The sequence below is a fragment of the Pristiophorus japonicus genome, unplaced genomic scaffold (assembly GCF_044704955.1).
Source record: "Pristiophorus japonicus isolate sPriJap1 unplaced genomic scaffold, sPriJap1.hap1 HAP1_SCAFFOLD_91, whole genome shotgun sequence".
NCBI lineage: Eukaryota > Metazoa > Chordata > Chondrichthyes > Pristiophoridae > Pristiophorus > Pristiophorus japonicus.
The window spans coordinates 1,464,068-1,477,335 of NW_027254835.1; positions in this window are offsets into that span (position 1 = coordinate 1,464,068).

Consider the following 13,268-nt stretch of genomic DNA (forward strand, 5'->3'; position numbering starts at 1 on the left):
CTCTCATTCAGGCATCGCATTCCAGAATGTAACAACCCGCTGCGACAAACATGTCTCCTCGGCTCGCCTCTGGTTCTTTTGCCAATTATATTAAATGTGTCTCCCCTGGATACCGCCCCTGCAGCCAGTGGAAACGCTTTCTCCCATTTTACTCAAAAGCCTCATAAACCCCGGTATTAATTCCCTCATTCCTGGCTCCATTCTAGGAAATCTCCTCGGCACCATTTCCAAAGCTGTGCCATGATTTGATGTGGTGCCCAGAATTGGACACAATACTCCATCTAATGCCGAACCAGTGATGTGTAATGATTGAGCACAACTTCCTTCCATTTGTATTCGACCTGTGTTTATAAATCCAAGGATAGTGTATGCTTTATTTAACAACCTGCTTAATGTGTCCGGCCACCTTCACTGATTTGTGTATGTAAACGCCAGGTCTTTCTGATACTGTATCCCTTTAAAATGTAGTTCATATTGCCTCTCCTCATTCTGCCTTGCAAATTGTATGACTTCACACGTCCCTGCAATAAATTTCATCCGCCATGTGTCTGCCAATTTCTCCTGTCTGTCCTCCTGTAGTCTGTTACTATCCTCCTCATTGTTTACAACATTTCTGAGTTTGGTGAAGTCTGCCAACGTTGAAATTATTCCCAGTATACACAAGTTCACGTCATTATTATATATGGAAAAGAGCAGTGGTCCTAATGCAGATCCCACTTTATACTTTATACTTCCCTCCAGTTTGAGAAACAACCGTTCACCACTACTCTCTGCTTTCTGTCCCTTGTGTGTACTTTATCAAATGCTTTTTGGAAGTCCAGATATACAACATCTACCACGATATCCTCATCAACCCTCTCCATTTGTTCACCAAAGATCTCCTTCAAGTTTGTCAGACAGGATTTTCCGTTCACAATTCCATACTGGCTATCATTTATTAACCCCTCATGTTCTAATATTTTTTCAACAGCGGTGTAACGTTTGCAACCCTCCAGTGTTCGGGCACCTGTCCCAAATTAAGGAGGATTCAAAGATTTTGGCCAGAGCCTTTGCTATTTCTCCCCTTACTTCCCTCAGTAACCCAGGATGCATCCCATCTGGACCAGTTGACTTTTCTGCTTTGAGCACTGCCAACCTTCTAAATATTCACTCGTAATTTTTTTACCGATCGAATGTCTCCACTAACTCCAGCATTACTGATACATTGGCAGCATTCTCTGCTTTTGTAACAACAGATGCAAAGTCATCATTTAGTGTCGCAGCCCTCGGCATTAACAAGTTTATTTCCTTTTTGTTCCATAATTGGCCCCACTCTTCCTCGGTCTATCCTTTTACTATTTGTACATTTATAAAATACTTTGTGTTCCCTTTTATGTTACCAGCTAATCTATTTTCATAGACTCTATATTCCCACCTTATTTCTTCTTTACATTTCCCCTCTGCACTTTCTGTATTCTGTTTCATTATCCGCTGTATTATGAATCTGCCATTCTTTGTGTCTGTCCTTCTTGGGTCCCCTCCCTCACCTATTTTTCGGGAACATTGATGACTGTATTGGTGCAGGTTCCTGCTCTCGCCGTGAACTCGAAAATGTCATTCACTTTGCATCCAATGTCCACCCTTCCCTCACCTTCACATGGTCCATCTCTGACTCTTCCCTTCACGCCCTCAAATTCTCTGTCTCCATTTCTAGCGACAGGCTTTCGGCCACTGACTCCCACAGCTCGCTGGACTATACTCCCTAATATCCCGCATCCTGGATGGACTCCATTCCATTCTCCCAAATGATCCATCACCGTCGCATCTGCTCTTACGATGCCACCATTCACATGAGTGCCTCTGACGTGTCTTCCTTTTTCCTCACAGTGGATTTCCCCCCACCATAGTTAACATGGCCCACGACCGTGTCTGTTCTATTTCCTGCACCTCTGCTCTCACCCCTTCCCCTCCCTCTCAGAACCACAACAGGGTCCCCCTTGTCCTCACCTTCCAACCAACCAGCCTCCACATTTTACGGACATCCTCCGCCATTTCCTCCAGCTCCAGCCTGGTCACACCATCAATCACATCTTCCTCTTCCCTCCCCTCTCAGCATTCCAAAGGGCCCACTCCCTCCCCGACAAGCTGGTGCCTTCTGCAGTCACCTCCAGCAGCCCCACTCCTTCCCACGGCACCTTCCCGTGCAAGGGCAGGAGAGGCAACACCCACCCTTTTACCTCCTACCTTTCAGGTATTAAATTAGTGTTTGTATCTGTCTTCACCAAGGGAGAGGATGCTGCCATAGACATAGTGAAGGAGAGGGTAGTGGAGACAAATGGATAAACATTGATAAAGAGGCTTTAAGAAGGCTGGCTGTACTTAAAGCAGATACATCACTAGGAGCGGATACTGAGGAAATTGAGGGTGGAAATGGTGGAGGTATTGGCCATAATATCCCAATCCTCCATAGCTACAGGGGTACTGCCAGAGGAATGGAGAATTGCAAATGTTACACGATTGTTCAGGAAAGGGAGTAACAATTAACCCAGCAACTACAGGCCAGTAAGTTTTACCTCGGTAGTGAGAAAGATGTGAGAAACCATAATCAGGGACATAATTAACAGTCACTTGGATAGGAGTAGATTAATGAAAGAAAGCATGCATGGATTTGTTGAAGGAAAATCGTGTTTAACCAACTTGATGGAGTATTTGTGATGAGGTAACAGAGAGGATTGATGAGGGTGATGCAGTTGACGTAGTGTACATGGATTTGCAAAAAGCATTTGAAAAAGTTCCACATAGTAGGCTTGCCAGCAAAATTGAAGCCCCTGGAATATAAGGACCAGTAGCCTGGATAGAAAATGGTCTCAGTTACAGGAAACAAAGAGGAGTGGGGAATGGTTGTTCTTCGGTCTGGAGGAAGGTGGTATTCCCCAGGGTCACTCTGGGACCACAGCTTTTCTTGGTATGTATTGATGTCTTGGACGTGGCTATCCAGGGCACAATTTCACATTGTTCAGTTGAGGAAACTGGAAGTGTAGTGAGGAGGAAGGTAATTGTCTTCAGGAAGACAGAGATGGCAGCTGAAATTTAATGCAGAAATGTGTGAAGTGATGCATTTTGGTGGAAATAATGAGGGGAGCACATATAAACTAAATGGCACAACACTAAAGTGGGTGTTCAAACAGAAGATAGCTGGGGGTATGTGTGCGTAAATCGTTGAAGCTGGCAGGACAGGTCGATATAGCGGTTATAAAGCGTACAGGATCATGGGCTTCATAAACAGAGGTATAGAGTGGAAAAGTGTGGAACTGATGATAAACCGATGTAAAATCCTGGTTCGGCCCCAACTGGAATACTGGGTCCAATTCTGGGCATCGCACTTCAGGAAAGATGTGACGGCCTCAGAGAGGGTCAGAAAATATTGGTGAGAGTTATTCCAAGGATGTGGGACTTCAGTTACATGGATAGACTGCAAAAGCTGGGCTTGTTCTCCTTATTACTATTATATCATAACCCCATGTGACAACCTCATTCAATACAGCCGTGCATTTACATAGGGTGAACAGGTCCCACTGGTTCTGTAGTTTGTTCCACTCCAGCGGGGAGCTTGTTGACTGTGAGGTGGAGCATGGCGGTGAGGAAGATTGAGAAGAGGGTTGCGGCAATGACCCAGCCCTGTTTGACCCCGGTCCGGACATGGATTGGGTTTGTGATGGACCCATTGGTAAGGATCACGGCCTGCATGTCGTCGTGGAGCAGGCGGAGGATGGTGATGAACATTTGGGGGCACCTGAAACGGAGGAGGACGCTCCATAGACCCTCGTGGTTAACTGTGTAAAAGGCCTTTGTAAGGTAAGAGAAGGCCATGTATAAGGGCTGGCGCTGTTCCCGGCATTTTTCCTGCAGCTGCCGCGCTGCAAAGATCATGTCCGTTGTGCCCCGTAGGGGACTAAATCCGCACTGTGACTCCGGGAGGAGCTCCTCGGCCAAGGGAAGAAGGTGGTTGAGGAGGACTATAGCAATGACTTTCCCAGTGGTTAATAGCAAAGAGATTGCGCCGTCTCCAGGCCAGATCCAAGACCACCCCAACCTCTGTCGTTGAGATACAGTACACGGATGAGGCCTGCATCTGCGCACATACCGAGGCTGAACTCCTGGATATAGTCGACGTATTTACTGAGGCGTACGAAAGCATGGGCCTTACGCTAAACATCCGTAAGGCAAAGGTGTTCCACCAGCCTGCCCTTATCGCACAGCACTGTCCCCATACATCAAGATCCACGGCACGGCCCTGGACAACGTGGACACTTCCTATATCTCGGGAGCCTCCTATCAACAAGAGCAGGCATTGATGACGAGACCCAACACCGCCTCCAGTGCACCAGTGCAGCCTTCGGCCGCCTGAGGAAAAGAGTGTTTGAAGACCAGGTCCTCAAAACTGCCACCAAGTTCATGGTCTACAGGGCTGTAGTAATACCTGCCCTCCTGTAAGGTTTAGAGACATGGACCATGTGCAGCAGACACCTCAAGTCGCTGGAGAAATATCACTAACGATGTCTCTGCAAGATCCTACAAAACCCCTGGGAGGACAGGCGCACCAACATCAGTGTCCTTATTCAAGCTAACATCCCCAGCATTGAAGCACTGACCACACTCGATCAGCTCCGCTGGGCAGGCCACATAGTCCGTACGCCAGACACGAGACTCCCAAAGCAAGTGCTCTCCTCGGAGCTACTTCACAGCAAATGAGCCAAAGGTGGGCAGAGGAAATGTTAGAAGGACACCCTCAAAGCCTCTCTGATAAAGTGTAACATCCCCACTGACACCTGGGAGTCCCTGGTCCAAGACCGCCCTACGTGGAGGAAGTGCATCCTGAGAGGGCGCTGAGCATCTCGAGTCTCGTCGCCAAGCGCATGCAGAAATCAAGCACAGACAGCGGACAGAGCATGCGGCAAACCTGTCCCACTCACCCCTTCCCTCAACGACTATCTGTCCCACCTCTGACAGGGTCTGTGGCTCTCGTATTGGACTGTTCAGCCACCAAAGAACTCACTTCAGGAGTGGAAGCAAATCTTCCTCGATTCCGAGCGACTGTCTATGATGATGATGAATTTACGCACATGTTCTCCAAACTGGCCTTTGCATTTCTCCCCCGTCTGATCCCTCTTTTTGAACTACTTGTAATTCTGATGCTGCTTATCACTCGCCGTCCTCTGTACACCTTGTGTCTCCTCTCTGATGCATCATCCTGATTCCCAACAACTGGCAAATTAGTTTCCACCCTCCCCCACAGCACGAGTTAACCTCCCTGTGAGGACATTTGCCTCAGCCCGGTCCATGTGCATCCCTCCATCTTGAACAGGTTTCTCCTGCCGCAGGATTGGTCCCAATGTTCCAGGAATGTAAAGCCTTCCTCTCGCACCATATCACCAGCCACGCATTAACCTGATTTATCTTGTTATTACTGTACTATCGATGTATATAAGGGGAGGCTAGATAAGCCGATGAGGGGGGTGGATGTAGAGGGTTATGCTGATAGATTTAGATGAGGATGGACAGGAGGAGGCTCCAGTTGAACATAACCGCCGACATGGACTGGTTGGCCGAATGGTCTGATTCTTTGCTGCATATTGTATGTAATCGATGTACTAGTGCGCGGCAGTGTCAATAATCCAGGGATTGTCACCTTCGAGGTCCTTCTCTTCCAGCCCCTCCCTAACTGGCCAAGTGTTGTCTGTAGGGCGCCAAGCCTTTTCCATCCAATATCATAAGTTCCAACATGGACCACGACTTCTGACTGTTACCCTGCCCCACAGAATGTTTCTGTTCCACGTCATTTGTTAATATGGCACCAGGGAGGGAACACTTCATGTGTGACTCACACCGAGAGTTACAGAAGCACATGTCTATCCCCCTCACTATTCAATCTCCTGTGAACTCGGCATTTCTACCCTTTCCTGTGCCCCCATGTAGACCTTTGCCCCACTGTGCCGTCAATGTGCTCTCGACTGCAGTGCGCCCGAGATGCTGCTACCCGCGAAGACAACCAGTTTCTGAGTGCCACACTCCCGGCAGATTGCTGCACTGCCTGCCTCGTATTCCTCCCATGTCGGATGGCCACCCACGTACTGTCCTCCTGAACTCTCTGTGCTGCACGCTGGTCACCTCCTGGAACGTGTGCTCCCGGGAAATCTCAGCCTCCCATATTCCCAGCGGTGACACCTGGCGCTCCACAAGTTCAGAGACCCTGAGCTCGAGCTCCAACAGCAGAGGCACTTCTTGTGCCCGTGGTAATCCAGGAGACACGAAGTGTCCTCGAGTTCCCACATTGAACACAATGTGCAGGCAATGGGTCTCGGCTCTCCCATCATTTTACTGACATTAACCGTTAGTGATGTTAAAGTTATTTTTACATCGAATGCTTCACTCCTCCCTCCTGTATTTTGCTCTTGTCCCCCCCGCCCCGGTTTAAATTACTTCTCACCTCCTTCCCTCTCTGCACCGAATCCCCCCTCTCACCAAATCCCTGTTTTAAAGACATTTTCCTGCTGGTAATTCACTGTGTCGAGCAGTTCACTCTCTCTATGCTCCATCCCTCGAGTTTGATTCCAGTTCCTGTCAGTAATTTAATGTTCCTCTTTTTCTCTTCCTGACAATCCAGTGTTGTTGATTTCTCCAAAGTAGAAGTTTGTTCTTTGATTATCAATTCATCGTCACTGTAATTCTATCTTATCAATTCAATATCTCAACAAACATCACCTTAAAAAAAACTACAACAGGGAAACATACATAGAAATACAGAAAATAGGTGCAGGAGGAGACCATTCGGCTCTTCGAGCCTGCACCACCATTCAATAAGATCACGGCTTATCATTCACCTCAGTAGCCCACTCCTGCCTTCTCTCCATACCCCTTGATCCCTTTAGCCGTAAGGGCCACATCAAACTCCCTTTTGAATATATCCAACGAACTGGCCTCAACAACTTTCTGTGGTAGAGAATTCCACAGGTTCACAATTCTCTGAGTGAAGAAGTTTCTCCTCATCTCAGGTTTATATGTCTTACCCCTTATCCTTCGACTGAGACCCCGGTTCTGGACTTCCCCAATATCAGGAACATTCTTCCTGCATCTATCCTATCCAATCCCGTCAGAATTTTAAAGGATTCTACGAGATCCCCTCTCATCCTTCTAAATTCCAGTGAATACAGGCTCAGTCGATCCAGTCCTTCTTCGGATGTCAGTCCTGCCATCCCGGAAATCCATCTGGTGAACCTTCGCTGCACTCCCTCAATAGCAAGAATGTCCATCCTCAGTTTCGGAGACCAAAACTGCACACTATACTCAAGGTGTGGTCTCATCGAGGCCCTGTACAACTGCAGCAAGACCTCCCTGTTCCTATATTCAAATCCTCCAGCTATGAAGGGCAACATACAATTTGCTTTCTGAACTGCCTGCTGTACCTGCATGTCTACTTTCAATGAATGATGTACCATGACACCCAGGTCTCGTTGCAGCTCCCATTTTACGAATCTGTCACCATTCTGATAATAATCTGCCTTCCTGTTTTTGCCACCAAAGTGGATAACCAAACACTTATCCACATATACTGCATCTACTATGCATTTTCCCACTCACCGAACCTGTCCAAGTCACCCTGCAGCCTCTTAGCATCCTCCTCACAGCTCACACTGCCACCCAGCTTTGTGTCATCTGTAAACTTGGAGTTATTACATTTAATTCCTTTGTCTAAATCATTAATATATATTGTAAATAGCTGGGGTCCCAGCACTGAACCTTGCATAACTCCACTAGTCACTGCCTGCCATTCTGAAAAGGACCCGTTTATTCCCACTCTTTGCTTCCTGTCTGCCAACCAGTTCTCTATCCACGTCAATACATTACCCCCAATCCCATGTGCCTTAATCTTACACGCTAATTTCTGGTGTGGGACCTTGTCAAAAGCATTTTGAAAGTCCAAATACACGACATTCACTGGTTCTCCCTTGTTCACTCTACTAGTTACAACTTCAAAAAATTCGAGAAAATTTGTCAAGAATGCTTTCCCTTTCATAAATCCATGCTGACTTGGACCAATCGTGTCACTACTTTCCAAATGCGCTGCTATTATATCTTTAATAATTGATTCCAGCATTTTCCCCACTACTGATGCCAGGCTAACCGGTCGAGAATTCTCTGTTTTCTCTCTCCCTCCTTTTTTAAAAAGTGGGGTTACATTAGCAACCCTCGAATCCACAGGAACTGATCCAGAGTCTGTAGAATGTGAGAAAATGACCACAATGCACCTACTATTTCTGGGGCCACTTGCTTCAGTACTCTGGGATGCAGACTTTCAGGCCTTGCGGAATTATCGGCCTTCAATCCCATCAATTTCCCGAACACCATTTCCTGACAAAGAGGGATTTCCCTCAATTGCCCCTTCTCGCGAGACCCTCAGTCCCCTAGTATTTTCGGGAGGTTATTTGTGTCTTCCTGAGTGAAGACTGAACCAAAATATTTGTTCAATTGGTCTGCCATTTCCATTGTCCCCATTATGAATTCGCCTGATTCTGTCTGCAAGGCATCTACATTAGTCTTCACTAATATTTTCCATATCTATAAAAGCTTTTGCAGTCAGTTTTTATGTTCCCTGCAAGCTTACTCTCATACTCTATTTTACCCGTTCTAATTAATCACTTTGTCCACCTCTGCTGAATTATAAATTTCTCCCAGTCCTCAGGTTTGCTGCTTTTTCTGGAAAATTTATATGCCACGTCCATGGATTAACACTATTCCTAATTTCCCTTTTTAGTCACAGTTGAGCCACCTTCTCCGTTTTATTTTTATGCCACACAGGGATGTACAATTGTTGAAGTACATCCATGTAATCTTTAAATGTCTGCCATTGTCTATCTACCGTCAACCCTTTAAGTAGCATTCGCCAGTCTATCCTTGCCAATTCACATCTTATACCATTGAAGTTACCTTTCTTTAAGTTCAGGACCCTAGTCTCTGAATTAACTGTGTCATTCTCCATCGTAATGACCCTATTATGGTCACTCTTCCCCAAGGGGCCTCGTACAACAAGATTGCTAATTAATCCTCTCTCATTACACAAGACCCAGCCTAGGATGGCCTGCTCTCTAGTTGGTTCCTCGACATATTGGTCTTGAAAACCATCCCTTATACACTCCAGGAAATCTTTCTCCACAGTATTGCTACCAGTTTGGTTCGCCCAATCTATATGTAGATTAAAGTCACCCATGATAACTGCTGTACCTTTATTGCACGCATCCCTAATTTCCTGTTTGATGCCATCCCCAACCTCACTACTACTGTTTGGTGGTCTGTACACAACCCCCACTTAAGGCTTCTGCCCTTTGGTGTTTCGCAGCTCCACCCATATATATTCCACATCAGCCAAGCTAATGTCCTTCCTTACTATCGCGTTATCTCCTCTTTAACAAGCAACGCTACCACACCTCCTTTTCCTTTCTGTCTATCTTTCCTGAATGTTGAATACCCCTGGATGTTGAGTTCCCAGCCTTGGTCACCCTGGAGCCATGTCTCCGTAATCCCAATTACATCATATCTGCTAACAGCTATCTGTGCAGTTAATTATTCCATCTTATTACGAATGTTCCTCGCATTGAGACTCAGAGCCTTCAGACTTGTTTTTTTTAGAATTATGTTGGAATGTGGCCCTTTTTGATTTTTGCCCTTAATTTCTCTGCCCTCCATTTTTACTTTTCTCCTTCCTATCTTTTGCTTCTGCCCCCTTTTTACTTCCCTCTGCCTCCCTGCATAAATTCCCATCCCCCTGCCATATTAGTTTAAATTCTCCCCAACAGCACTTGCAAACACTCTGCCAAGGACATCAGTTTCGGTCCTGCCCAGGTGCAGACTGTCCGGTTTGTACTTGTCCCACCTCCCCCAGAACCGGTTCCAATGTCCCAGGAATTTGAATCCCTCCCCCTTGCACCATTCCTCAAACCAGGTATTTCTCGAAACTATCCTGCTATTCCTACTCTGACTAGCACATGGCACTGGTAGAAATCCAGAGATTACCACCTTTGAGGTCCTACTTTTTAATTTAACTCCTAGCTCCCTAAATTCAGCTTGTAGGACCTCATCCCGGTTTTTACCTATATTGTTGGTACCTATATGCACCATGACAGCTGGCTGTTCACTCCACCCCTCCAGAATGCCCTGCAGCCGCTCCGAGACATCTTTTGATCCTTGCACCAGGGAGGCCACATATCATTCTGGAGTCTCCTTTGCGGCCGCAGAAATACCTAGCTATTCCCCTTACAATTGATTCCCCTACCACTATCACTCTCCCACTCTTATTCCTGGCCTCCTGTGAAGCAGAGCCACCCACGGTGCCATGAACTTGGCTGCTGCTGCATTCCCCTCATGATCCACCTCCCTCAACAGTATATCTCTTTTGGAGGGAGGTGACCGCAGGGGACCCGTGCACTACCTTCCTTCCACTGCTCTGCCTGCTGGTCACCCATTCCCTATCTGCCTGAGTAACCTTTACATGCGGTGTGACCAACTCACTAAATGTGCTATTCACGATATCCTCAGCATCACGGATGCTCCAGAGTGAATTCATGCGCAGTTCCAGTGCTGCAATGCAGCCTGACAGGAGCTGCAGCTGAACAGATTTCCTGCACACATATTAGCCAGGGATACTGACTTCCCACATAGCACAGGAGGAGCATGACGTGGGTCTGGGCTCTCCTGTCATGACTTAACCCTTAGATTGACTTAATTTGGCAACAATGCCAAAGGTTTCCTACTGATAAGAAAAGAAGAAAAGAAGTAATTCGGTTGTGAACAGATTGCCTTTTGCAGACAATATCTCCTATTGATAAACTCAGAGTCTGCTCGAGCACAGAGCTCTCAGCTTTTAATCCGTGGTCTCCATAAGAGTTAATGAAATTTTCTTTTTGACTTGTTCTCTGGTGTCGATTTACTCGTTTTCGTCGCCTGATTTCCCTGCGGTCCAATGAAATTCTCGCAACAGATTTCTCAATAATAACTTGACTTTTCCGCACAGGAGTTCTAGTTTAATGGATTTGGAACTATTTCGTTGAAGGATTGAGTTGATTTTGTTCTGTAAATCTCTCTCTAGCGTCTTTATGGTCAACACAAGTTTAACTGTTGTGTTTTCAAGCAGCCAATAATTTTATTTCAAAAGCCCACTGTCCCAGCTGACGACATCACGGGTGCTGATGATGTAATCATTGACCCAGTCGTGTAGATGTGGGTTGATGTTTAAAATGGTTGAAAATTATTTTCCAGAAAGCCCATCAAAACTAATCAACATAAAAATGGAGATTAGATGGACATGTGCTCCCAGTGGGCATTTCTGCTGGTCTCCATATACGAACATAAGAAATAGGAGCAGGAGACGGCCAATCGGCCCCTCGAGCCTGCTCTGCCATTCAATAAGATCATGGCTGATATGATCTTGGCCTCAACTCCAATTTTATGCCTGCTCCCCATAACCCTCGACTCCCCTATCATTGAAATCTCTGTCTATATCCACCTTAAATATATTCAATGACCCTGCCTCAAAAGCTCTATGTGGTAGAGAATCCCGAAGACTCACGACCCTCTTGGAGAAGAAAATCCTTCTCACCTCTGTTTTAAATGTGCGACCCCTTATTTTGAAACTATGTCCCCTAGTTCTAGATTACTCCACTAGGGGATACATCCTCTCTGCATCGAACCTGTCGAGCCCCCATAGAATCTTCGGTTTCAATAAGATCACCTCTCATTCGTCTAAACTCCAGTGAGTATAGGCCCAACGTGCACAAGTTTTGTTCACTTCACCATTCCCCACAGGCACTCTGTGCTCGAAGTCTGTAATGGACACATGATAATAAGAAATAGGAGCTGGAGTAGGCCAATCAGACCCTTGAGCCTGCTGCGCCATTCAATAACATCATGGCTGAACTTCTACCTCAACACTGTCCTTTGCTATCCCCATAGCCATTGTCCCTTAACATGCAAAAATCTATCGATCTCTATCTTGAATATACTCAATGACTGAGCAGGCACAGACCCCGGGGTAGGGAATTCAAACGATTCCCCACCCTCTGAATGAAGACATGTCTCCTCATCTCAATCCTAAGTGGCCAACACCTTATTCCAAGACTGCAACCCCTGGTTCTAGACTCCCCAACCGGGGGAAACTTCCTCCCTGCATTTCCTTGTCAAGCCCTGTCAGAGTTTTGTATGTTTCAATGAGATCACCTCTCTACTCAAGGCCTATTCTACTCAATCTCTCTTCATAGGACCTAATCTCCCCTCCTGCCTCCATCCCAGGATTCACTCTGGTGAACCTTCGTTGCATGCTCTCTGTGCCCTGTATATCCTTCCTTAGGTAAGACCAAAACTATACACAGGAGTCCAGGTTTGGTCTCAACAAGGCTCTACATAATTACAGTAAAATTTCTTTACCTCAAATCCTTTTATAATAAAGGACGACATTCCATTTGCTTTCCTAATTGCTTGCTGTACCTGCATATTAACGTTCAGTGATTGGTGCACAGGGACACCCAGATCCGTCTAATCACCAACATTTCCCCATCTCTCACCATTTAAAAAATACTCTGCTTTTCTATTTTTCCTACCAAAGTGGATAACTTCACATTTCTCCACATGTTATTCCATTTGCCGTGGTTCTTGCCCTCTCACATAGCCTGTCTACATTCTCTTCAAGTCTCTTTGCATTCTCCTCACAATTTACATCCCCAACTAGCTTTGTGTCATCAGCAAACTTGGACATATCACACCTGGTCCCCTCGTCCAAATCATTGATAGAGATTATGAATAGCTGGGGGCTAATGAAAGATTATCGCATTTTCCATACTACTGATATCAGGCTAACTGGTCTGTAGTTCCCCATTTTCTCACTCCCTCATTTAGTAAATAGCAGGGTTATATTCGCAACCTTCCAGTCTGCGGGAACCGTTATAGAATCTATTAAATTTTGGAAGATGACAACCAATGCATCCACTATCGCTATAGCCACCAATTTCGACACCCTAGGATGTAGGCCGTCAGGTCCAGGGGATTTATTGGATTTCAGTCCCATTAATTTCTCCAGTTCTTCTTTTTATTACGAATACTAATTTCTTTCAGATCCTAATTCTCGCTAGATCCTTGGTACTCCATTATTTCCTGGAGGTTTTTTGTGTCTTCTTCCATGAAGACATACACAAAGTATTTTTTTAATTTCTCCTCCATTCCCTTATTCCCCATTATAATTTCTC